The 23960-nt window shown below is 45.9% G+C and overlaps 1 protein-coding gene and 36 non-coding genes across 37 annotated transcripts in view; 35 read left to right on the top strand and 2 right to left on the bottom strand.

The window, feature by feature from the left end:
* Positions 1-23960, top strand: part of LOC135735099 (CMP-N-acetylneuraminate-beta-galactosamide-alpha-2,3-sialyltransferase 1-like) — a 473227-nt gene that overhangs the window by 183466 nt on the left and 265801 nt on the right. The gene's annotated exons all lie outside the window — the stretch shown is intronic.
* trnaa-agc (transfer RNA alanine (anticodon AGC)) lies at positions 271-343 on the bottom strand. Its single transcript has one exon. It is a non-coding gene; the product is annotated as a tRNA-Ala (tRNA).
* On the top strand, positions 440-511 carry trnap-agg (transfer RNA proline (anticodon AGG)). Its single transcript has one exon. It is a non-coding gene; the product is annotated as a tRNA-Pro (tRNA).
* trnai-aau (transfer RNA isoleucine (anticodon AAU)) lies at positions 2015-2088 on the top strand. Its single transcript has one exon. It is a non-coding gene; the product is annotated as a tRNA-Ile (tRNA).
* Positions 2169-2241, top strand: trnaf-gaa (transfer RNA phenylalanine (anticodon GAA)). Its single transcript has one exon. It is a non-coding gene; the product is annotated as a tRNA-Phe (tRNA).
* trnaq-cug (transfer RNA glutamine (anticodon CUG)) lies at positions 2349-2420 on the top strand. Its single transcript has one exon. It is a non-coding gene; the product is annotated as a tRNA-Gln (tRNA).
* trnap-agg (transfer RNA proline (anticodon AGG)) lies at positions 3220-3291 on the top strand. The gene has a single exon. It is a non-coding gene; the product is annotated as a tRNA-Pro (tRNA).
* trnap-ugg (transfer RNA proline (anticodon UGG)) lies at positions 4616-4687 on the top strand. The gene has a single exon. It is a non-coding gene; the product is annotated as a tRNA-Pro (tRNA).
* trnai-aau (transfer RNA isoleucine (anticodon AAU)) lies at positions 4765-4838 on the top strand. The gene has a single exon. It is a non-coding gene; the product is annotated as a tRNA-Ile (tRNA).
* Positions 4919-4991, top strand: trnaf-gaa (transfer RNA phenylalanine (anticodon GAA)). Its single transcript has one exon. It is a non-coding gene; the product is annotated as a tRNA-Phe (tRNA).
* On the top strand, positions 5099-5170 carry trnaq-cug (transfer RNA glutamine (anticodon CUG)). Its single transcript has one exon. It is a non-coding gene; the product is annotated as a tRNA-Gln (tRNA).
* Positions 5970-6041, top strand: trnap-agg (transfer RNA proline (anticodon AGG)). The gene has a single exon. It is a non-coding gene; the product is annotated as a tRNA-Pro (tRNA).
* trnap-ugg (transfer RNA proline (anticodon UGG)) lies at positions 8990-9061 on the top strand. Its single transcript has one exon. It is a non-coding gene; the product is annotated as a tRNA-Pro (tRNA).
* On the top strand, positions 9139-9212 carry trnai-aau (transfer RNA isoleucine (anticodon AAU)). The gene has a single exon. It is a non-coding gene; the product is annotated as a tRNA-Ile (tRNA).
* trnaf-gaa (transfer RNA phenylalanine (anticodon GAA)) lies at positions 9293-9365 on the top strand. The gene has a single exon. It is a non-coding gene; the product is annotated as a tRNA-Phe (tRNA).
* On the top strand, positions 9473-9544 carry trnaq-cug (transfer RNA glutamine (anticodon CUG)). Its single transcript has one exon. It is a non-coding gene; the product is annotated as a tRNA-Gln (tRNA).
* trnap-agg (transfer RNA proline (anticodon AGG)) lies at positions 10344-10415 on the top strand. Its single transcript has one exon. It is a non-coding gene; the product is annotated as a tRNA-Pro (tRNA).
* trnap-ugg (transfer RNA proline (anticodon UGG)) lies at positions 11758-11829 on the top strand. Its single transcript has one exon. It is a non-coding gene; the product is annotated as a tRNA-Pro (tRNA).
* trnai-aau (transfer RNA isoleucine (anticodon AAU)) lies at positions 11907-11980 on the top strand. The gene has a single exon. It is a non-coding gene; the product is annotated as a tRNA-Ile (tRNA).
* On the top strand, positions 12061-12133 carry trnaf-gaa (transfer RNA phenylalanine (anticodon GAA)). Its single transcript has one exon. It is a non-coding gene; the product is annotated as a tRNA-Phe (tRNA).
* trnaq-cug (transfer RNA glutamine (anticodon CUG)) lies at positions 12241-12312 on the top strand. Its single transcript has one exon. It is a non-coding gene; the product is annotated as a tRNA-Gln (tRNA).
* trnap-agg (transfer RNA proline (anticodon AGG)) lies at positions 13809-13880 on the top strand. The gene has a single exon. It is a non-coding gene; the product is annotated as a tRNA-Pro (tRNA).
* trnap-ugg (transfer RNA proline (anticodon UGG)) lies at positions 15235-15306 on the top strand. Its single transcript has one exon. It is a non-coding gene; the product is annotated as a tRNA-Pro (tRNA).
* Positions 15384-15457, top strand: trnai-aau (transfer RNA isoleucine (anticodon AAU)). The gene has a single exon. It is a non-coding gene; the product is annotated as a tRNA-Ile (tRNA).
* On the top strand, positions 15538-15610 carry trnaf-gaa (transfer RNA phenylalanine (anticodon GAA)). The gene has a single exon. It is a non-coding gene; the product is annotated as a tRNA-Phe (tRNA).
* Positions 15718-15789, top strand: trnaq-cug (transfer RNA glutamine (anticodon CUG)). Its single transcript has one exon. It is a non-coding gene; the product is annotated as a tRNA-Gln (tRNA).
* trnap-agg (transfer RNA proline (anticodon AGG)) lies at positions 16590-16661 on the top strand. Its single transcript has one exon. It is a non-coding gene; the product is annotated as a tRNA-Pro (tRNA).
* Positions 18016-18087, top strand: trnap-ugg (transfer RNA proline (anticodon UGG)). The gene has a single exon. It is a non-coding gene; the product is annotated as a tRNA-Pro (tRNA).
* trnai-aau (transfer RNA isoleucine (anticodon AAU)) lies at positions 18165-18238 on the top strand. Its single transcript has one exon. It is a non-coding gene; the product is annotated as a tRNA-Ile (tRNA).
* trnaf-gaa (transfer RNA phenylalanine (anticodon GAA)) lies at positions 18319-18390 on the top strand. Its single transcript has one exon. It is a non-coding gene; the product is annotated as a tRNA-Phe (tRNA).
* Positions 19720-19791, top strand: trnap-ugg (transfer RNA proline (anticodon UGG)). The gene has a single exon. It is a non-coding gene; the product is annotated as a tRNA-Pro (tRNA).
* On the top strand, positions 19869-19942 carry trnai-aau (transfer RNA isoleucine (anticodon AAU)). Its single transcript has one exon. It is a non-coding gene; the product is annotated as a tRNA-Ile (tRNA).
* trnaf-gaa (transfer RNA phenylalanine (anticodon GAA)) lies at positions 20023-20095 on the top strand. The gene has a single exon. It is a non-coding gene; the product is annotated as a tRNA-Phe (tRNA).
* On the top strand, positions 20203-20274 carry trnaq-cug (transfer RNA glutamine (anticodon CUG)). Its single transcript has one exon. It is a non-coding gene; the product is annotated as a tRNA-Gln (tRNA).
* On the bottom strand, positions 20905-20977 carry trnaa-agc (transfer RNA alanine (anticodon AGC)). The gene has a single exon. It is a non-coding gene; the product is annotated as a tRNA-Ala (tRNA).
* On the top strand, positions 22270-22341 carry trnap-agg (transfer RNA proline (anticodon AGG)). Its single transcript has one exon. It is a non-coding gene; the product is annotated as a tRNA-Pro (tRNA).
* trnap-ugg (transfer RNA proline (anticodon UGG)) lies at positions 23886-23957 on the top strand. The gene has a single exon. It is a non-coding gene; the product is annotated as a tRNA-Pro (tRNA).

The following is a 23960-nucleotide window of genomic DNA, read 5'->3' as shown; positions in this document are numbered from 1 at the left end:
AATGACAGGAAGACAAATGAACATTGAAAAAAATGATTCCAATTTTAAATCGCAACAAAATGCTCTAGGAATGTAAAGCTCCTGCTCCATGTTGCTTTGAGAAATAACATCCATATAGGAGACGTTCATGTGTGTGCTCAGGTGTCATACTGAGGACCGACACTGGGACCTGTTGGCTTTTTGAGGCAAAACGTAAGAGCAGGACCCAATGTAAAGCTTCACGCTTACGGTCTGTAACATCAGTGCAATTCACAACAAACCACAATCACGTGGAGAATGCGGGCATCGATCCCGCTACCTCTCGCATGCTAAGCGAGCACTCTACCATTTGAGCTAATTCCCCTTACCCCTGCCTCTTGACTGCTTTGGCTTGTTGAAAGGTGGCTGCGACGTTGTGGGAAAGTGTTTGTGAGGGCGGCAGGGCTGGCACCAAACAAGTGGCTCGTTGGTCTAGGGGTATGATTCTCGCTTAGGGTGCGAGAGGTCCCGGGTTCAAATCCCGGACGAGCCCTCTTTAGACTGATCCCTATGAGCTTTAACACACAACACCGCTGTGTATGGCAATCCTGGCAGGAAAGTAATGTCAACGAGAAACCTGCAAAGGACGTCAGAGACCTCTCAGCGACGCTTCCGCCTTTGGCCTTTCCAGGTCGAAACCATGTCCGAGGGGGTCCTTGTTTGTTAACCCCTAGACGATCCCCCTACCCTTTAAGCTTTCTACCGGAGGGCTTGCTGTTTTAACAAGCGATGAGTTAATTTCAAGCAACACAATTGACTCAACCCGAAAAATGACCCAGGCTATTCGACCTACTCCCTCCTGGCCGGGAGAAGCACATCATCCTGGCCACTGGGCCTGGGTAGGTACCCTGAGGTGCCTGGAGCTATGAGACTTAAATATACAACCAGGCTAGTGATGCATGGTGTCCAATTTAGTTTACGGATGATTTATCGGAATTTTCTCCTAAAATCTAAAATCAACACTTGGAAAATGCGATAAAGACATGGCTTCTAAGATGTTACTTGACGTTACAACTTACACTAAGTATTGGGATGCCCCTTCTAATAAAGATGTTTGGGGTGACACAGTTGGCACCCCAAACAGAGCACAGCTGTCTCACAGCAAGAAGGTCCCCTGTTCAAGCCCTGGCTGGGTCAGGAGGCCTTTCTGTGTGGAGTTTACATGTTCTCCTTGAGTCAGCATGGAATTACTCTGGGCACTGCATTATTTGGTGTCCTTAAACAGTCCAGAAACAACACACACGTTGATCTATACACACACACAGAAACCGAGGGAAGGGCAATTTGACATCTCCAATTCACCTAACGTGCATTTCTGACTTTGCCAATAACCAGTTTTCACCATGAATATAGCCATAGATGCTGAACTGGTTTTAATAGTAAATTAACATATTTATCTATTCCACTTTCTCCAATCAATACAAATATAAATGCTATACCATACAGACCATGTCAAATAATTTTGTTTCCATTTATGTTGCAACAGTTTTGGAAAGGACTTTTTCTGTGCTGAAATGACTGTGGCCCTGTGAACAAATCATTGAAGGGTTTGGGTGATGAGTGTTTTGTTCAGAGCCTGTAATTCATAACAAAGGTGTTCAGCTGGGTTCAGGTCCACGATTATGCAGACCAGTCGACTTCTCTCACACCATTTCAAATATTAAGAAATAAGCATGTACTAATATCGATAAGAGCTTATTTTGACACCAGCCCAACACTAGGGCTCATTGTGGCTAAACAGAAGAGCAGGACCCAACAGGCCCATCCCCAGGAACTGCTTGAGGAAGCTGGTGACTGCAGTTGTTGTCACATGTTTCCCAGTGGCATGGCAAAAAGGAAGCAAGGCTTGGCTCGTTGGTCAAGGGGATGATTCTCGCTTTGGGTGCGAGAGGTCCCGGGTTCAAATCCCGGACGAGCCCGTATATAGCTTTGTTTCTTGATGCTGCTACACTGTGGAAAATTCATGTCAGTCTTGGCAGAACCATTGCTGCTTCATGGCCGGTTAGCTCAGTTGGTTAGAGCGTGGTGCTAATAACGGCAAGGTCGCGGGTTGGACCCCCGTACGGGCCACGGCTTTTCTCTACATTATATTGCAGACTGCTATATTGCTGTGATTTGTCATGAAAGATCCTGCCTGACCAATCTGTCTTGCCGAAATAGCTCAGTTGGGAGAGCGTTAGACTGAAGATCTAAAGGTCCCTGGTTCGATCCCTGGTTTCGGCATTGCGGGACGTTTCCTGTCAGTTTGGCTTGCTGTGGTTTTGCTGACGGTCCCTGTCCGAGTGTCCTTTTCTCTGTGACGCAGTGGGTCAGGCGCTCAGGCAAAGAGTGGTTCCATGGTGTAACGGTTAGCACTCTGGACTCTGAATCCAGCGATCCGAGTTCAAATCTCGGTGGGACCTGTAACACTTTTTGGGTATCCAAGGGAACAGTGTTTCTTACCCCAAAACAATCCCCACGCCCTTTAAGCCTTTCTACCAGAGCACTCAGGATGTAGACAAAAAATTAGTTAATTCAAGCAACATTGAGCACTTTTCCAGTTCTCCCTGGCGATGGGCCAACAACGCACAAGTCGCCAAATTTCAGCAAACCTAAGGAAGTTACAAGGAAGCAAATTAAACATGTACGAAAACTTAGGATAAATGAAAAATGCATTGAGGTTTAGGACAAAAGAAACACGCAGCTAATGTGTACAGGCCAAAGGAAACACACAGCTCATGTGTACAATCTGACAGTGAAATGTATTTAAAAGACTTACCAGCAATGACAGGAAGACAAATGAACATTGAAAAAAATGATTCCAATTTTAAATCGCAACAAAATGCTCTAGGAATGTAAAGCTCCTGCTCCATGTTGCTTTGAGAAATAACATCCGTATAGGAGACATTCATGTGTGTGCTCAGGTGTCATACTGAGGACCGACACTGGGACCTGTTGGCTTTTTGAGGCAAAACGTAAGAGCAGGACCCAATGTAAAGCTTCACGCTTACGGTCTGTAACATCAGTGCAATTCACAACAAACCACAATCACGTGGAGAATGCGGGCATCAATCCCGCTACCTCTCGCATGCTAAGCGAGCGCTCTACCATTTGAGCTAATTCCCCTTACCCCTGCCTCTTGACTGCTTTGGCTTGTTGAAAGGTGGCTGCGACGTTGTGGGAAAGTGTTTGTGAGGGCGGCAGGGCTGGCACCAAACAAGTGGCTCGTTGGTCTAGGGGTATGATTCTCGCTTAGGGTGCGAGAGGTCCTGGGTTCAAATCCCGGACGAGCCCTCTTTAGACTGATCCCTATGAGCTTTAACACACAACACCGCTGTGTATGGCAATCCTGGCAGGAAAGTAATGTCAACGAGAAACCTGCAAAGGACGTCAGAGACCTCTCAGCGACGCGTCCGCCTTTGGCCTTTCCAGGTCGAAACCATGTCCGAAGGGGTCCTTGTTTGTTAACCCCTAGACGATCCCCCTACCCTTTAAGCTTTCTACCGGAGGGCTTGCTGTTTTAACAAGCGATGAGTTAATTTCAAGCAACACAATTGACTCAACCCGAAAAATGACCCAGGCTATTCGACCTACTCCCTCCTGGCCGGGAGAAGCACATCATCCTGGCCACTGGGCCTGGGTAGGTACCCTGAGGTGCCTGGAGCTATGAGACTTAAATATACAACCAGGCTAGTGATGCATGGTGTACGGATGATTTATCGGAATTTTCTCCTAAAATCTAAAATCAACACTTGGAAAATGCGATAAAGACATGGCTTCTAAGATGTTACTTGACGTTACAACTTACACTAAGTATTGGGATGCCCCTTCCAATAAAGATGTTTGGGGTGACACAGTTGGCACCCCAAACAGAGCACAGCTGTCTCACAGCAAGAAGGTCCCCTGTTCAAGCCCTGGCTGGGTCAGGAGGCCTTTCTGTGTGGAGTTTACATGTTCTCCTTGAGTCAGCATGGAATTACTCTGGGCACTGCATTATTTGGTGTCCTTAAACAGTCCAGAAAGTACACACACACAGAAACCGAGGGAAGGGCAATTTGACATCTCCAATTCACCTAACGTGCATTTCTGACTTTGCCAATAACCAGTTCTCACCATGAATATAGCCATAGATGCTGAACTGGTTTTAATAGTAAATTAACATATTTATCTATTCCACTTTCTCCAGTCAATACAAATATAAATGCTATACCATACAGACCATGTCAAATAATTTTGTTTCCATTTATGTTGCAACAGTTTTGGAAAGGACTTTTTCTGTGCTGAAATGACTGTGGCCCTGTGAACAAATCATTGAAGGGTTTGGGTGATGAGTGTTTTGTTCAGAGCCTGTAATTCATAACAAAGGTGTTCAGCTGGGTTCAGGTCCACGATTATGCAGACCAGTCGACTTCTCTCACACCATTTCAAATATTAAGAAATAAGCATGTACTAATATCGATAAGAGCTTATTTTGACACCAGCCCAACACTAGGGCTCATTGTGGCTAAACAGAGGAGCAGGACCCAACAGGCCCATCCCCAGGAACTGCTTGAGGAAGCTGGTGACTGCGTTGTTGTCACATGTTTCCCAGTGGCATGGGAAAAAGGAAGCAAGGCTTGGCTCGTTGGTCTAGGGGTATGATTCTCGCTTTGGGTGCGAGAGGTCCCGGGTTCAAATCCCGGACGAGCCCGTATATAGCTTTGTTTCTTGATGCTGCTACACTGTGGAAAATTCATGTCAGTCTTGGCAGAACCATTACTGCTCCATGGCCGGTTAGCTCAGTTGGTTAGAGCGTGGTGCTAATAACGCCAAGGTCGGGGGTTCGACCCCCGTACGGGCCACGGCTTTTCTCTACATTCTATTGCAGACTGCTATATTGCTGTGATTTGTCATGAAAGATCCTGCCGGACCAACCTGTCTTGCCGAAATAGCTCAGATGGGAGAGCGTTAGACTGAAGATCTAAAGGTCCCTGGTTCGATCCCGGGTTTCGGCGTTGCGGGCCGTTTCCTGTCAGTTTGGCTTGCTGTGGTTTTGCTGACGGTCCCTGTCCGAGTGTCCTTTTCTCTGTGACGCAGTGGGTCAGGCGCTCAGGCAAAGAGTGGTTCCATGGTGTAACGGTTAGCACTCTGGACTCTGAATCCAGCGATCCGAGTTCAAATCTCGGTGGGACCTGTAACGCTTTTTGGGTATCCAAGGGAACAGTGTTTCTTACCCCAAAACAATCCCCACGCCCTTTAAGCCTTTCTACCAGAGCACTCAGGATGTAGACAAAAAATTAGTTAATTCAAGCAACATTGAGCACTTTTCCAGTTCTCCCTGGCGATGGGCCAACAACGCACAAGTCGCCAAATTTCAGCAAACCTAAGGAAGTTACAAGGAAGCAAATTAAACATGTACGAAAACTTAGGATAAATGAAAAATGCATTGAGGTTTAGGACAAAAGAAACACGCAGCTCATGTGTACAGGCCAAAGGAAACACACAGCTCATGTGTACAATCTGACAGTGAAATGTATTTAAAAGACTTACCAGCAATGACAGGAAGACAAATGAACATTGAAAAAAATGATTCCAATTTTAAATCGCAACAAAATGCTCTAGGAATGTAAAGCTCCTGCTCCATGTTGCTTTGAGAAATAACATCCGTATAGGAGACGTTCATGTGTGTGCTCAGGTGTCATACTGAGGACCGACACTGGGACCTGTTGGCTTTTTGAGGCAAAACGTAAGAGCAGGACCCAATGTAAAGCTTCACGCTTACGGTCTGTAACATCAGTGCAATTCACAACAAACCACAATCACGTGGAGAATGGGGGCATCGATCCCGCTACCTCTCGCATGCTAAGCGAGCGCTCTACCATTTGAGCTAATTCCCCTTACCCCTGCCTCTTGACTGCTTTGGCTTGTTGAAAGGTGGCTGCGACGTTGTGGGAAAGTGTTTGTGAGGGCGGCAGGGCTGGCACCAAACAAGTGGCTCGTTGGTCTAGGGGTATGATTCTCGCTTAGGGTGCGAGAGGTCCCGGGTTCAAATCCCGGACGAGCCCTCTTTAGACTGATCCCTATGAGCTTTAACACACAACACCGCTGTGCCCTGCACATTTTGCATGTCTCCCTTATCTAACACACCTGGGGCCGTATTCACAAAGCATTTTATCTTATCACTAAGAGTACTCCTAAATCGCACTAAAAGATTTTAGCTAGGAGTTTTCTCTTAAAAGTTATTCACAACGCCTTTCAGACCTACTTTTAGTAAGGAAAAATGATAACTCCTAAACTAAGAGTGAGTCTTCGTTGCTACGGATGACGTCAATTCTCATGCACGAGCTGCCTCGCAATGACCACGGTGATTGGTTGTTAGATGACAGGGCTGTCATGCGGAACATAACACAGACGCACCAAATCATGGAATTACAATATCGAAATATGTCTGTGTCCTATACAAAATAATAATTATAGTAATGCCATCGAAATGCACATATAAAAGAAAAGTCGTGAATTAAATTAAATTAAATCAAGCCTAATACAAATGAAAACCGCCAATTGCCTAATAATAAAACGACATTACATGAACACTTGCTTGATTAATGTACATCCTATTAGCCTAAATAGACTACTTAAAGCAAGGAAATGTTGCCCATATTAAAGAAGCCTGCCTAATGTAATAAATAAATGATGGTGGAACTCGCCAAAACGAAAAAGAAAGCCCAAATGGATGCAGGATCAGTTACTGCTACTGGCCCAGTTGGTGCTGGACAAAAGAAACGTAATAAAAGGGAAATTCGGCACTGAGATATCAAGCAAAACTAAGCGTGAGACATGCGAGAAAGTGATGCGCGGGTCAATGTACAAAACAACTGGCACCCGACCAACGTTTTCAACTAACCCGCTCGCAACTCGGACCGCAAAAAATAAAAAATAAATAGTGTACCCGACCCGCTCCCTGGCCAGCATTTTTTTTTGCAAGTAGTAATTGTTTAATAGTTAATTGCCATCTTTATTTCAAACGACCCGACCGAACGCGACCCGAATATCATAAAAAATATTTTTGGATGACTCGTGACCGCGGGTGCCACATGCATCCGCTCATTTCGGATCAACCCGCGCATCACTGGGGAGAGGATTTGTTGCAGATCAATGCAGCATTCCCGCTTATGTCGCGGACCCCGGACGGATGCGAGAGGCGGTGGTATATGCATTATAATCGCAGTAGAGGGTTGAGATTGCAGCCTTTAAACAGACTAGCATGGCAACAGGTATGCCTATAATATTTAATATTTAATATCATTATTGTTTCATGTAATTCTAAAAAACTTCCTGCTTGTCATGAATGTAATGAATTATGAAACAAATGTTATAAACAATATGATTACATTAAAGTGTGCTTTTAAGTAGCCTATGTGCAATGCTTTTGAGTTGGTGAAACTGTCCATGTTAAGGAGGATCAGCACCTAAGACATTTTAAGATCTTTTGTGAATAGGTCTTAGTGAGTTAGGAGTCCTCTCGACTTCTTTTAAGCTGTCCCAGACTTAGGTGCTACTTTTAGGGCTAAAATGCTTTGTGAATTACTCTTAGTGAAAAAAATTAGGAGTCCTAAATTTAGGAGTGACACGCCCATTATTTTTAGGAGTTGCTCCTAAATTCGCCAGTTAGGAGCTACTTTTAGCCTTAAAATTCTTTGTGAATACGGCCCCTGATTCAGATCATCAGCTCATTAAGGTAGAGATCCATGAACAGAACTGGGTGTGTCAGTTAAGGGAGACATACAAAATATGCAGAGCTGTGGGTCCCCTAGGACAAGATTGAAAACCACTGCCCTAGACGATCCCCCTACCCTTTAAGCTTTCTACCGGAGGGCTTGCTGTTTTAACAAGCGATGAGTTAATTTCAAGCAACACAATTGACTCAACCCGAAAAATGACCCAGGCTATTCGACCTACTCCCTCCTGGCCGGGAGAAGCACATCATCCTGGCCACTGGGCCTGGGTAGGTACCCTGAGGTGCCTGGAGCTATGAGACTTAAATATACAACCAGGCTAGTGATGCATGGTGTCCAATTTAGTTTACGGATGATTTATCGGAATTTTCTCCTAAAATCTAAAATCAACACTTGGAAAATGCGATAAAGACATGGCTTCAAAGATGTTACTTGACGTTACAACTTACACTAAGTATTGGGATGCCCCTTCTAATAAAGATGTTTGGGGTGACACAGTTGGCACCCCAAACAGAGCACAGCTGTCTCACAGCAAGAAGGTCCCCTGTTCAAGCCCTGGCTGGGTCAGGAGGCCTTTCTGTGTGGAGTTTGCATGTTCTCCTTGAGTCAGCATGGAATTACTCTGGGCACTGCATTATTTGGTGTCCTTAAACAGTCCAGAAACAACACACAAGTTGATCTATACACACACACAGAAACCGAGGGAAGGGCAATTTGACATCTCCAATTCACCTAACGTGCATTTCTGACTTTGCCAATAACCAGTTCTCACCATGAATATAGCCATAGATGCTGAACTGGTTTTAATAGTAAATTAACATATTTATCTATTCCACTTTCTCCAGTCAATACAAATATAAATGCTATACCATACAGACCATGTCAAATAATTTTGTTTCCATTTATGTTGCAACAGTTTTGGAAAGGACTTTTTCTGTGCTGAAATGACTGTGGCCCTGTGAACAAATCATTGAAGGGTTTGGGTGATGAGTGTTTTGTTCAGAGCCTGTAATTCATAACAAAGGTGTTCAGCTGGGTTCAGGTCCACGATTATGCAGACCAGTCGACTTCTCTCACACCATTTCAAATATTAAGAAATAAGCATGTACTAATATCGATAAGAGCTTATTTTGACACCAGCCCAACACTAGGGCTCATTGTGGCTAAACAGAGGAGCAGGACCCAACAGGCCCATCCCCAGGAACTGCTTGAGGAAGCTGGTGACTGCGTTGTTGTCACATGTTTCCCAGTGGCATGGCAAAAAGGAAGCAAGGCTTGGCTCGTTGGTCTAGGGGTATGATTCTCGCTTTGGGTGCGAGAGGTCCCGGGTTCAAATCCCGGACGAGCCCGTATATAGCTTTGTTTCTTGATGCTGCTACACTGTGGAAAATTCATGTCAGTCTTGGCAGAACCATTGGTGCTCCATGGCCGGTTAGCTCAGTTGGTTAGAGCGTGGTGCTAATAACGCCAAGGTCGGGGGTTCGACCCCCGTACGGGCCACGGCTTTTCTCTACATTCTATTGCAGACTGCTATATTGCTGTGATTTGTCATGAAAGATCCTGCCGGACCAACCTGTCTTGCCGAAATAGCTCAGATGGGAGAGCGTTAGACTGAAGATCTAAAGGTCCCTGGTTCGATCCCGGGTTTCGGCGTTGCGGGCCGTTTCCTGTCAGTTTGGCTTGCTGTGGTTTTGCTGACGGTCCCTGTCCGAGTGTCCTTTTCTCTGTGACGCAGTGGGTCAGGCGCTCAGGCAAAGAGTGGTTCCATGGTGTAACGGTTAGCACTCTGGACTCTGAATCCAGCGATCCGAGTTCAAATCTCGGTGGGACCTGTAACGCTTTTTGGGTATCCAAGGGAACAGTGTTTCTTACCCCAAAACAATCCCCACGCCCTTTAAGCCTTTCTACCAGAGCACTCAGGATGTAGACAAAAAATTAGTTAATTCAAGCAACATTGAGCACTTTTCCAGTTCTCCCTGGCGATGGGCCAACAACGCACAAGTCGCCAAATTTCAGCAAACCTAAGGAAGTTACAAGGAAGCAAATTAAACATGTACGAAAACTTAGGATAAATGAAAAATGCATTGACGTTTAGGACAAAAGAAACACGCAGCTAATGTGTACAGGCCAAAGGAAACACACAGCTCATGTGTACAATCTGACAGTGAAATGTATTTAAAAGACTTACCAGCAATGACAGGAAGACAAATGAACATTGAAAAAAATGATTCCAATTTTAAATCGCAACAAAATGCTCTAGGAATGTAAAGCTCCTGCTCCATGTTGCTTTGAGAAATAACATCCGTATAGGAGACATTCATGTGTGTGCTCAGGTGTCATACTGAGGACCGACACTGGGACCTGTTGGCTTTTTGAGGCAAAATGTAAGAGCAGGACCCAATGTAAAGCTTCACGCTTACGGTCTGTAACATCAGTGCAATTCACAACAAACCACAATCACGTGGAGAATGCGGGCATCAATCCCGCTACCTCTCGCATGCTAAGCGAGCGCTCTACCATTTGAGCTAATTCCCCTTACCCCTGCCTCTTGACTGCTTTGGCTTGTTGAAAGGTGGCTGCGACGTTGTGGGAAAGTGTTTGTGAGGGCGGCAGGGCTGGCACCAAACAAGTGGCTCGTTGGTCTAGGGGTATGATTCTCGCTTAGGGTGCGAGAGGTCCTGGGTTCAAATCCCGGACGAGCCCTCTTTAGACTGATCCCTATGAGCTTTAACACACAACACCGCTGTGTATGGCAATCCTGGCAGGAAAGTAATGTCAACGAGAAACCTGCAAAGGACGTCAGAGACCTCTCAGCGACGCGTCCGCCTTTGGCCTTTCCAGGTCGAAACCATGTCCGAAGGGGTCCTTGTTTGTTAACCCCTAGACGATCCCCCTACCCTTTAAGCTTTCTACCGGAGGGCTTGCTGTTTTAACAAGCGATGAGTTAATTTCAAGCAACACAATTGACTCAACCCGAAAAATGACCCAGGCTATTCGACCTACTCCCTCCTGGCCGGGAGAAGCACATCATCCTGGCCACTGGGCCTGGGTAGGTACCCTGAGGTGCCTGGAGCTATGAGACTTAAATATACAACCAGGCTAGTGATGCATGGTGTACGGATGATTTATCGGAATTTTCTCCTAAAATCTAAAATCAACACTTGGAAAATGCGATAAAGACATGGCTTCTAAGATGTTACTTGACGTTACAACTTACACTAAGTATTGGGATGCCCCTTCCAATAAAGATGTTTGGGGTGACACAGTTGGCACCCCAAACAGAGCACAGCTGTCTCACAGCAAGAAGGTCCCCTGTTCAAGCCCTGGCTGGGTCAGGAGGCCTTTCTGTGTGGAGTTTACATGTTCTCCTTGAGTCAGCATGGAATTACTCTGGGCACTGCATTATTTGGTGTCCTTAAACAGTCCAGAAAGAACACACACGTTGATCTATACACACACACAGAAACCGAGGGAAGGGCAATTTGACATCTCCAATTCACCTAACGTGCATTTCTGACTTTGCCAATAACCAGTTCTCACCATGAATATAGCCATAGATGCTGAACTGGTTTTAATAGTAAATTAACATATTTATCTATTCCACTTTCTCCAGTCAATACAAATATAAATGCTATACCATACAGACCATGTCAAATAATTTTGTTTCCATTTATGTTGCAACAGTTTTGGAAAGGACTTTTTCTGTGCTGAAATGACTGTGGCCCTGTGAACAAATCATTGAAGGGTTTGGGTGATGAGTGTTTTGTTCAGAGCCTGTAATTCATAACAAAGGTGTTCAGCTGGGTTCAGGTCCACGATTATGCAGACCAGTCGACTTCTCTCACACCATTTCAAATATTAAGAAATAAGCATGTACTAATATCGATAAGAGCTTATTTTGACACCAGCCCAACACTAGGGCTCATTGTGGCTAAACAGAGGAGCAGGACCCAACAGGCCCATCCCCAGGAACTGCTTGAGGAAGCTGGTGACTGCGTTGTTGTCACATGTTTCCCAGTGGCATGGCAAAAAGGAAGCAAGGCTTGGCTCGTTGGTCTAGGGGTATGATTCTCGCTTTGGGTGCGAGAGGTCCCGGGTTCAAATCCCGGACGAGCCCGTATATAGCTTTGTTTCTTGATGCTGCTACACTGTGGAAAATTCATGTCAGTCTTGGCAGAACCATTGGTGCTCCATGGCCGGTTAGCTCAGTTGGTTAGAGCGTGGTGCTAATAACGCCAAGGTCGCGGGTTCGACCCCCGTACGGGCCACGGCTTTTCTCTACATTCTATTGCAGACTGCTATATTGCTGTGATTTGTCATGAAATTTCCTGCCTGTCCAACCTGTCTTGCCGAAATAGCTCAGTTGGGAGAGCGTTAGACTGAAGATCTAAAGGTCCCTGGTTCGATCCCGGGTTTCGGCGTTGCGGGCCGTTTCCTGTCAGTTTGGCTTGCTGTGGTTTTGCTGACGGTCCCTGTCCGAGTGTCCTTTTCTCTGTGACGCAGTGGGTCAGGCGCTCAGGCAAAGAGTGGTTCCATGGTGTAACGGTTAGCACTCTGGACTCTGAATCCAGCGATCCGAGTTCAAATCTCGGTGGGACCTATAACACTTTTTGGGTATCCAAGGGAACACTGTTTCTTACCCCAAAACAATCCCCACGCCCTTTAAGCCTTTCTACCAGAGCACTCAGGATGTAGACAAAAAATTAGTTAATTCAAGCAACATTGAGCACTTTTCCAGTTCTCCCTGGCGATGGACCAACAACGCACAAGTCGCCAAATTTCAGCAAACCTAAGGACGTTACAAGGAAGCAAATTAAACATGTACGAAAACTTAGGATAAATGAAAAATGCATTGACGTTTAGGACAAAAGAAACACGCAGCTCATGTGTACAGGCCAAAGGAAACACACAGCTCATGTGTACAATCTGACAGTGAAATGTATTTAAAAGACTTACCAGCAATGACAGGAAGACAAATGAACATTGAAAAAAATGATTCTAATTTTAAATCGCAACAAAATGCTCTAGGAATGTAAAGCTCCTGCTCCATGTTGCTTTGAGAAATAACATCCGTATAGGAGACGTTCATGTGTGTGCTCAGGTGTCATACTGAGGACCGACACTGGGACCTGTTGGCTTTTTGAGGCAAAACGTAAGAGCAGGACCCAATGTAAAGACTGATCCCTATGAGCTTTAACACACAACACCGCTGTGTATGGCAATCCTGGCAGGAAAGTAATGTCAACGAGAAACCTGCAAAGGACGTCAGAGACCTCTCAGCGACGCGTCCGCCTTTGGCCTTTCCAGGTCGAAACCATGTCCGAAGGGGTCCTTGTTTGTTAACCCCTAGACGATCCCCCTACCCTTTAAGCTTTCTACCGGAGGGCTTGCTGTTTTAACAAGCGATGAGTTAATTTCAAGCAACACAATTGACTCAACCCGAAAAATGACCCAGGCTATTCGACCTACTCCCTCCTGGCCGGGAGAAGCACATCATCCTGGCCACTGGGCCTGGGTAGGTACCCTGAGGTGCCTGGAGCTATGAGACTTAAATATACAACCAGGCTAGTGATGCATGGTGTCCAATTTAGTTTACGGATGATTTATCGGAATTTTCTCCTAAAATCTAAAATCAACACTTGGAAAATGCGATAAAGACATGGCTTCTAAGATGTTACTTGACGTTACAACTTACACTAAGTATTGGGATGCCCCTTCCAATAAAGATGTTTGGGGTGACACAGTTGGCACCCCAAACAGAGCACAGCTGTCTCACAGCAAGAAGGTCCCCTGTTTAGGTGTCATACTGAGGACCAACACTGGGACCTGTTGGCTTTTTGAGGCAAAACGTAAGAGCAGGACCCAATGTAAAGCTTCACGCTTACGGTCTGTAACATCTGTGCAATTCACAACAAACCACAATCACGTGGAGAATGCGGGCATCGATCCCGCTACCTCTCGCATGCTAAGCGAGCGCTCCACCATTCGAGCTAATTCCCCTTACCCCTGCCTCTTGACTGCTTTGGCTTGTTGAAAGGTGGCTGCGACGTTGTGGGAAAGTGTTTGTGAGGGCGGCAGGGCTGGCACCAAACAAGTGGCTCGTTGGTCTAGGGGTATGATTCTCGCTTAGGGTGCGAGAGGTCCCGGGTTCAAATCCCGGATGAGCCCTCTTTAGACTGATCCCTATGAGCTTTAACACACAACACCGCTGTGTATGGCAATCCTGGCAGGAAAGTAATGTCAACGAGAAACCTGCAAAGGACGTCAGAGACCTCTCAGCGACGCGTCCGCCTTTGGCCTTTCCAGGTCGAAACCATGTCCGAGGGGGTCCTTGTTTGTTAACCCCTAGACGATCCCCCTACCCTTTAAGCTTTCTACCGGAGGGCTTGCTGTTTTAACAAGCGATGAGTTAATTTCAAGCAACACAATTGACTCAACCCGAAAAATGACCCAGGCTATTCGACCTACTCCCTCCTGGCCGGGAGAAGCACATCATCCTGGCCACTGGGCCTGGGTAGGTACCCTGAGGTGCCTGGAGCTATGAGACTTAAATATACAACCAGGCTAGTGATGCATGGTGTCCAATTTAGTTTACGGATGATTTATCGGAATTTTCTCCTAAAATCTAAAATCAACACTTGGAAAATGCGATAAAGACATGGCTTCTAAGATGTTACTTGACGTTACAACTTACACTAAGTATTGGGATGCCCCTTCTAATAAAGATGTTTAGGGTGACACAGTTGGCACCCCAAACAGAGCACAGCTGTCTCACAGCAAGAAGGTCCCCTGTTCAAGCCCTGGCTGGGTCAGGAGGCCTTTCTGTGTGGAGTTTACATGTTCTCCTTGAGTCAGCATGGAATTACTCTGGGCACTGCATTATTTGGTGTCCTTAAACAGTCCAGAAACAACACACACGTTGATCTATACACACACACAGAAACCGAGGGAAGGGCAATTTGACATCTCCAATTCACCTAACGTGCATTTCTGACTTTGCCAATAACCAGTTCTCACCATGAATATAGCCATAGATGCTGAACTGGTTTTAATAGTAAATTAACATATTTATCTATTCCACTTTCTCCAATCAATACAAATATAAATGCTATACCATACAGACCATGTCAAATAATTTTGTTTCCATTTATGTTGCAACAGTTTTGGAAAGGACTTTTTCTGTGCTGAAATGACTGTGGCCCTGTGAACAAATCATTGAAGGGTTTGGGTGATGAGTGTTTTGTTCAGAGCCTGTAATTCATAACAAAGGTGTTCAGCTGGGTTCAGGTCCACGATTATGCAGACCAGTCGACTTCTCTCACACCATTTCAAATATTAAGAAATAAGCATGTACTAATATCGATAAGAGCTTATTTTGACACCAGCCCAACACTAGGGCTCATTGTGGCTAAACAGAGGAGCAGGACCCAACAGGCCCATCCCCAGGAACTGCTTGAGGAAGCTGGTGACTGCGTTGTTGTCACATGTTTCCCAGTGGCATGGCAAAAAGGAAGCAAGGCTTGGCTCGTTGGTCTAGGGGTATGATTCTCGCTTTGGGTGCGAGAGGTCCGGGGTTCAAATCCCGGACGAGCCCGTATATAGCTTTGTTTCTTGATGCTGCTACACTGTGGAAAATTCATGTTAGTCTTGTCAGAACCGTTGCTGCTCCATGGCCGGTTAGCTCAGTTGGTTAGAGCGTGGTGCTAATAACGCCAAGGTCGCGGGTTCGACCCCCGTACGGGCCACGGCTTTTCTCTACATTCTATTGCAGACTGCTATATTGCTGTGATTTGTCATGAAAATTCCTGCCTGACCAACCTGTCTTGCCGAAATAGCTCAGTTGGGAGAGCGTTAGACTGAAGATTTAAAGGTCCCTGGTTCGATCCCGGGTTTCGGCATTGCGGGCCGTTTCCTGTCAGTTTGGCTTGCTGTGGTTTTGCTGACGGTCCCTGTCCGAGTGTCCTTTTCTCTGTCACGCAGTGGGTCAGGCACTCAGGCAAAGAGTGGTTCCATGGTGTAACGGTTAGCACTCTGGACTCTGAATCCAGCGATCCGAGTTCAAATCTCGGTGGGACCTGTAACACTTTTTGGGTATCCAAGGGAACAGTGTTTCTTACCCCAAAACAATCCCCACGCCCTTTAAGCCTTTCTACCAGAGCACTCAGGATCTAGACAAAAAATTAGTTAATTCAAGCAACATTGAGCACTTTTCCAGTTCTCCCTGGCGATGGGCCAACAACGCACAAGTCGCCAAATTTCAGCAAACCTAAGGACGTTACAAGGAAGCAAATTAAACATGTACGAAAACTTAGGATAAATGAAAAATGCATTGACGTTTAGGACAAAAGAAACACGCAGCTCATGTGTACAGGCCAAAGGAAACACACAGCTCATGTGTACAATCTGACAGTGAAATGTATTTAAAAGACTTACCAGCAATGACAGGAAGACAAATGAACATTGAAAAAAATGATTCCAATTTTAAATCGCAACAAAATGCTCTAGGAATGTAAAGCTCCTGCTCCATGTTGCTTTGAGAAATAACATCCGTATAGGAGACGTTCATGTGTGTGCTCAGGTGTCATACTGAGGACCGACACTGGGACCTGTTGGCTTTTTGAGGCAAAACGTAAGAGCAGGACCCAATGTAAAGCTTCACGCTTACGGTCTGTAACATCAGTGCAATTCACAACAAACCACAATCACGTGGAGAATCCGGGCATCGATCCCGCTACCTCTCGCATGCTAAGCGAGCGCTCCACCATTTGAGCTAATTCCCCTTACCCCTGCCTCTCGACTGCTTTGGCTTGTTGAAAGGTGGCTGCGACGTTGTGGGAAAGTGTTTGTGAGGGCGGCAGGGCTGGCACCAAAACAAGTGGCTCGTTGGTCTAGGGGTATGATTCTCGCTTAGGGTGCGAGAGGTCCCGGGTTCAAATCCCGGACGAGCCCTCTTTAGACTGATCCCTATGAGCTTTAACACACAACACCGCTGTGTATGGCAATCCTGGCAGGAAAGTAATGTCAACGAGAAACCTGCAAAGGACGTCAGAGACCTCTCAGCGACGCGTCCGCCTTTGGCCTTTCCAGGTCGAAACCATGTCCGAGGGGGTCCTTGTTTGTTAACCCCTAGACGATCCCCCTACCCTTTAAGCTTTCTACCGGAGGGCTTGCTGTTTTAACAAGCGATGAGTTAATTTCAAGCAACACAATTGACTCAACCCGAAAAATGACCCAGGCTATTCGACCTACTCCCTCCTGGCCGGGAGAAGCACATCCTCCTGGCCACTGGGCCTGGGTAGGTACCCTGAGGTGCCTGGAGCTATGAGACTTAAATATACAACCAGGCTAGTGATGCATGGTGTCCAATTTAGTTTACGGATGATTTATCGGAATTTTCTCCTAAAATCTAAAATCAACACTTGGAAAATGCGATAAAGACATGGCTTCTAAGATGTTACTTGACGTTACAACTTACACTAAGTATTGGGGTGCCCCTTCTAATAAAGATGTTTGGGGTGACACAGTTGGCACCCCAAACAGAGCACAGCTGTCTCACAGCAAGAAGGTCCCCTGTTCAAGCCCTGGCTGGGTCAGGAGGCCTTTCTGTGTGGAGTTTACATGTTCTCCTTGAGTCAGCATGGAATTACTCTGGGCACTGCATTATTTGGTGTCCTTAAACAGTCCAGAAACAACACACACGTTGATCTATACACACACACAGAAACCGAGGGAAGGGCAATTTGACATCTCCAATTCACCTAACGTGCATTTCTGACTTTGCCAATAACCAGTTCTCACCATGAATATAGCCATAGATGCTGAACTGGTTTTAATAGTAAATTAACATATTTATCTATTCCACTTTCTCCAATCAATACAAATATAAATGCTATACCATACAGACCATGTCAAATAATTTTGTTTCCATTTATGTTGCAACAGTTTTGGAAAGGACTTTTTCTGTGCTGAAATGACTGTGGCCCTGTGAACAAGTCATTGAAGGGTTTGGGTGATGAGTGTTTTGTTCAGAGCCTGTAATTCATAACAAAGGTGTTCAGCTGGGTTCAGGTCCACGATTATGCAGACCAGTCGACTTCTCTCACACCATTTCAAATATTAAGAAATAAGCATGTACTAATATCGATAAGAGCTTATTTTGACACCAGCCCAACACTAGGGCTCATTGTGGCTAAACAGAGGAGCAGGACCCAACAGGCCCATCCCCAGGAACTGCTTGAGGAAGCTGGTGACTGCGTTGTTGTCACATGTTTCCCAGTGGCATGGCAAAAAGGAAGCAAGGCTTGGCTCGTTGGTCTAGGGGTATGATTCTCGCTTTGGGTGCGAGAGGTCCCGGGTTGAAATCCCGGACGAGCCCGTATATAGCTTTGTTTCTTGATGCTGCTACACTGTGGAAAATTCATGTCAGTCTTGGCAGAACCATTGCTGCTCCATGGCCGGTTAGCTCAGTTGGTTAGAGCGTGGTGCTAATAACGCCAAGGTCGCAGGTTCGACCCCCGTACGGGCCAAGGCTTTTCTCTACATTCTATTGCAGACTGCTATATTGCTGTGATTTGTCATGAAAATTCCTGCCTGACCAACCTGTCTTGCCAAAATAGCTCAGTTGGGAGAGCGTTAGACTGAAGATCTAAAGTTCCTGGTTCGATCCCGGGTTTCGGCATTGCGGGCCGTTTCCTTTCAGTTTGGCTTGCTGTGGTTTTGCTGACGGTCCCTTTCCGAGTGTCCTTTTCTCTGTGACGCAGTGGGTCAGGCGCTCCGCCTTTGGCCTTTCCAGGTCGAAACCATGTCCGAGGGGGTCCTTGTTTGTTAACCCCTAGACGATCCCCCTACCCTTTAAGCTTTCTACCGGAGGGCTTGCTGTTTTAACAAGCGATGAGTTAATTTCAAGCAACACAATTGACTCAACCCGAAAATGACCCAGGCTATTCGACCTACTCCCTCCTGGCCGGGAGAAGCACATCATCCTGGCCACTGGGCCTGGGTAGGTACCCTGAGGTGCCTGGAGCTATGAGACTTAAATATACAACCAGGCTAGTGATGCATGGTGTCCAATTTAGTTTACGGAAGATTTATCGGAATTTTCTCCTAAAATCTAAAATCAACACTTGGAAAATGCGATAAAGACATGGCTTCTAAGATGATACTTGACGTTACAACTTACACTAAGTATTGGGATGCCCCTTCTAATAAAGATGTTTGGGGTGACACAGTTGGCACCCCAAACAGAGCACAGCTGTCTCACAGCAAGAAGGTCCCCTGTTCAAGCCCTGGCTGGGTCAGGAGGCCTTTCTGTGTGGAGTTTACATGTTCTCCTTGAGTCAGCATGGAATTACTCTGGGCACTGCATTATTTGGTGTCCTTAAACAGTCCAGAAACAACACACACGTTGATCTATACACACACACAGAAACCGAGGGAAGGGCAATTAGACATCTCCAATTCACCTAACGTGCATTTCTGACTTTGCCAATAACCAGTTCTCACCATGAATATAGCCATAGATGCTGAACTGGTTTTAATAGTAAATTAACATATTTATCTATTCCACTTTCTCCAATCAATACAAATATAAATGCTATACCATACAGACCATGTCAAATAATTTTGTTTCCATTTATGTTGCAACAGTTTTGGAAAGGACTTTTTCTGTGCTGAAATGACTGTGGCCCTGTGAACAAATCATTGAAGGGTTTGGGTGATGAGTGTTTTGTTCAGAGCCTGTAATTCATAACAAAGGTGTTCAGCTGGGTTCAGGTCCACGATTATGCAGACCAGTCGACTTCTCTCACACCATTTCAAATATTAAGAAATAAGCATGTACTAATATCGATAAGAGCTTATTTTGACACCAGCCCAACACTAGGGCTCATTGTGGCTAAACAGAGGAGCAGGACCCAACAGGCCCATCCCCAGGAACTGCTTGAGGAAGCTGGTGACTGCGTTGTTGTCACATGTTTCGCAGTGGCATGGCCAAAAGGAAGCAAGGCTTGGCTCGTTGGTCTAGGGGTATGATTCTCGCTTTGGGTGCGAGAGGTCCGGGGTTCAAATCCCGGACGAGCCCGTATATAGCTTTGTTTCTTGATGCTGCTACACTGTGGAAAATTCATGTTAGTCTTGGCAGAACCATTGCTGCTCCATGGCCGGTTAGCTCAGTTGGTTAGAGCGTGGTGCTAATAACGCCAAGGTCGCGGGTTCGACCCCCGTACGGGCCACGGCTTTTCTCTACATTCTATTGCAGACTGCTATATTGCTGTGATTTGTCATGAAAATTCCTGCCTGACCAACCTGTCTTGCCGAAATAGCTCAGTTGGGAGAGCGTTAGACTGAAGATCTAAAGGTCCCTGGTTCGATCCCGGGTTTCGGCATTGCGGGCCGTTTCCTGTCAGTTTGGCTTGCTGTGGTTTTGCTGACGGTCCCTGTCCGAGTGTCCTTTTCTCTGTGACGCAGTGGGTCAGGCGCTAAGGCAAAGAGTGGTTCCATGGTGTAACAGTTAGCACTCTGGACTCTGAATCCAGCGATCCGAGTTCAAATCTCGGTGGGACCTGTAACACTTTTTGGGTATCCAAGGGAACAGTGTTTCTTACCCCAAAACAATCCCCACGCCCTTTAAGCCTTTCTACCAGAGCACTCAGGATGTAGACAAAAAATTAGTTAATTCAAGCAACATTGAGCACTTTTCCAGTTCTCCCTGGCGATGGGCCAACAACGCACAAGTCGCCAAATTTCAGCAAACCTAAGGACGTTACAAGGAAGCAAATTAAACATGTACGAAAACTTAGGATAAATGAAAAATGCATTGACGTTTAGGACAAAAGAAACACGCAGCTCATGTGTACAGGCCAAAGGAAACACACAGCTCATGTGTACCATCTGACAGTGAAATGTATTTAAAAGACTTACCAGCAATGACAGGAAGACAAATGAACATTGAAAAAAATGATTCCAATTTTAAATCGCAACAAAATGCTCTAGGAATGTAAAGCTCCTGCTCCATGTTGCTTTGAGAAATAACATCCGTATAGGAGACGTTCATGTGTGTGCTCAGGTGTCATACTGAGGACCGACACTGGGACCTGTTGGCTTTTTGAGGCAAAACGTAAGAGCAGGACCCAATGTTAAGCTTCACGCTTACGGTCTGTAACATCAGTGCAATTCACAACAAAGCACAATCACGTGGAGAATGCGGGCATCGATCCCGCTACCTCTCGCATGCTAAGCGAGCGCTCTACCATTTGAGCTAATTCCCCTTACCCCTGACTCTTGACTGCTTTGGCTTGTTGAAAGGTGGCTGCGACGTTGTGGGAAAGTGTTTGTGAGCTCAGCGACGCGTCCGCCTTTGGCCTTTCCAGGTCGAAACCATGTCCGAGGGGGTCCTTGTTTGTTAGCCCCTAGACGATCCCCCTACCCTTTAAGCTTTCTACCGGAGGGCTTGCTGTTTTAACAAGCATTGAGTTAATTTCAAGCAACACAATTGACTCAACCCGAAAAATGACCCAGGCTATTCGACCTACTCCCTCCTGGCCGGGCGAAGCACATCATCCTGGCCACTGGGCCTGGGTAGGTACCCTGAGGTGCCTGGAGCTATGAGACTTAAATATACAACCAGGCTAGTGATGCATGGTGTCCAATTTAGTTTACGGATGATTTATCGGAATTTTCTCCTAAAATCTAAAATCAACACTTGGAAAATGCGATAAAGACATGGCTTCTAAGATGTTACTTGACGTTACAACTTACACTAAGTATTGGGATGCCCCTTCTAATAAAGATGTTTGGGGTGACACAGTTGGCACCCCAAACAGAGCACAGCTGTCTCACAGCAAGAAGGTCCCCTGTTCAAGCCCTGGCTGGGTCAGGAGGCCTTTCTGTGTGGAGATTACATGTTCTCCTTGAGTCAGCATGGAATTACTCTGGGCACTGCATTATTTGGTTTCCTTAAACAGTCCAGAAACAACACACACGTTGATCTATACACACACACAGAAACCGAGGGAAGGGCAATTTGACATCTCCAATTCACCTAACGTGCATTTCTGACTTTGCCAATAACCAGTTCTCACCATGAATATAGCCATAGATGCTGAACTGGTTTTAATAGTAAATTAACATATTTATCTATTCCACTTTCTCCAATCAATACAAATATAAATGCTATACCATACAGACCATGTCAAATAATTTTGTTTCCATTTATGTTGCAACAGTTTTGGAAAGGACTTTTTCTGTGCTGAAATGACTGTGGCCCTGTGAACAAATCATTGAAGGGTTTGGGTGATGAGTGTTTTGTTCAAAGCCTGTAATTCATAACAAAGGTGTTCAGCTGGGTTCAGGTCCACGATTATGCAGACCAGTCGACTTCTCTCACACCATTTCAAATATTAAGAAATAAGCATGTACTAATATCGATGCTAAGCGAGCGCTCTACCATTTGAGCTAATTCCCCTTACCCCTGCCTCTTGACTGCTTTGGCTTGTTGAAAGGTGGCTGCGACGTTGTGGGAAAGTGTTTGTGAGGGCGGCATGGCTGGCACCAAACAAGTGGCTCGTTGGTCTAGGGGTATGATTCTCACTTAGGGTGCGAGAGGTCCCGGGTTCAAATCCCGGACGAGCCCTCTTTAGACTGATCCCTATGAGCTTTATCACACAACACCGCTGTGTATGGCAATCCTGGCAGGAAAGTAATGTCAACGAGAAACCTGCAAAGGACGTCAGAGACCTCTCAGCGACGCGTCCGCCTTTGGCCTTTCCAGGTCGAAACCATGTCCGAGGGGGTCCTTGTTTGTTAACCCCTAGACCAGTGGTTTTCAATCTTGTCCTAGGGGACCCACTGCCCTGCACATTTTGCATGTCTCCCTTATCTAACACACCTGATTCAGATCATCAGCTCATTAAGGTAGAGATCCATGAACAGAACTGGGTGTGTCAGTTAAGGGAGACATACAAAATATGCAGAGCTGTGGGTCCCCTAGGACCACTGCCCTAGACGATCCCCCTACCCTTTAAGCTTTCTACCGGAGGGCTTGCTGTTTTAACAAGCGATGAGTTAATTTCAAGCAACACAATTGACTCAACCCGAAAAATGACCCAGGCTATTCGACCTACTCCCTCCTGGCCGGGAGAAGCACATCATCCTGGCCACTGGGCCTGGGTAGGTACCCTGAGGTGCCTGGAGCTATGAGACTTAAATATACAACCAGGCTAGTGATGCATGGTGTCCAATTTAGTTTACGGATGATTTATCGGAATTTTCTCCTAAAATCTAAAATCAACACTTGGAAAATGCGATAAAGACATGGCTTCTAAGATGTTACTTGACGTTACAACTTACACTAAGTATTGGGATGCCCCTTCTAATAAAGATGTTTGGGGTGACACAGTTGGCACCCCAAACAGAGCACAGCTGTCTCACAGCAAGAAGGTCCCCTGTTCAAGCCCTGGCTGGGTCAGGAGGCCTTTCTGTGTGGAGATTACATGTTCTCCTTGAGTCAGCATGGAATTACTCTGGGCACTGCATTATTTGGTGTCCTTAAACAGTCCAGAAACAACACACACGTTGATCTATACACACACACAGAAACCGAGGGAAGGGCAATTTGACATCTCCAATTCACCTAACATGCATTTCTGACTTTGCCAATAACCAGTTCTCACCATGAATATAGCCATAGATGCTGAACTGGTTTTAATAGTAAATTAACATATTTATCTATTCCACTTTCTCCAATCAATACAAATATAAATGCTATACCATACAGACCATGTCAAATAATTTTGTTTCCATTTATGTTGCAACAGTTTTGGAAAGGACTTTTTCTGTGCTGAAATGACTGTGGCCCTGTGAACAAATCATTGAAGGGTTTGGGTGATGAGTGTTTTGTTCAGAGCCTGTAATTCATAACAAAGGTGTTCAGCTGGGTTCAGGTCCACGATTATGCAGACCAGTCGACTTCTCTCACACCATTTCAAATATTAAGAAATAAGCATGTACTAATATCGATAAGAGCTTATTTTGACACCAGCCCAACACTAGGGCTCATTGTGGCTAAACAGAGGAGCAGGACCCAACAGGCCCATCCCCAGGAACTGCTTGAGGAAGCTGGTGACTGCGTTGTTGTCACATGTTTCCAAGTGGCATGGCAAAAAGGAAACAAGGCTTGGCTCGTTGGTCTGGGGGTATGATTCTCGCTTTGGGTGCGAGAGGTCCCGGGTTCAAATCCCGGACGAGCCCGTA

Source organism: Paramisgurnus dabryanus, chromosome 19, assembly GCF_030506205.2.
Source record: "Paramisgurnus dabryanus chromosome 19, PD_genome_1.1, whole genome shotgun sequence".
NCBI classification, from domain to species: domain Eukaryota; kingdom Metazoa; phylum Chordata; class Actinopteri; order Cypriniformes; family Cobitidae; genus Paramisgurnus; species Paramisgurnus dabryanus.
Note: the sequence above shows the minus strand (reverse complement) of the source record. Positions and strands in the feature narration are given on the sequence as shown.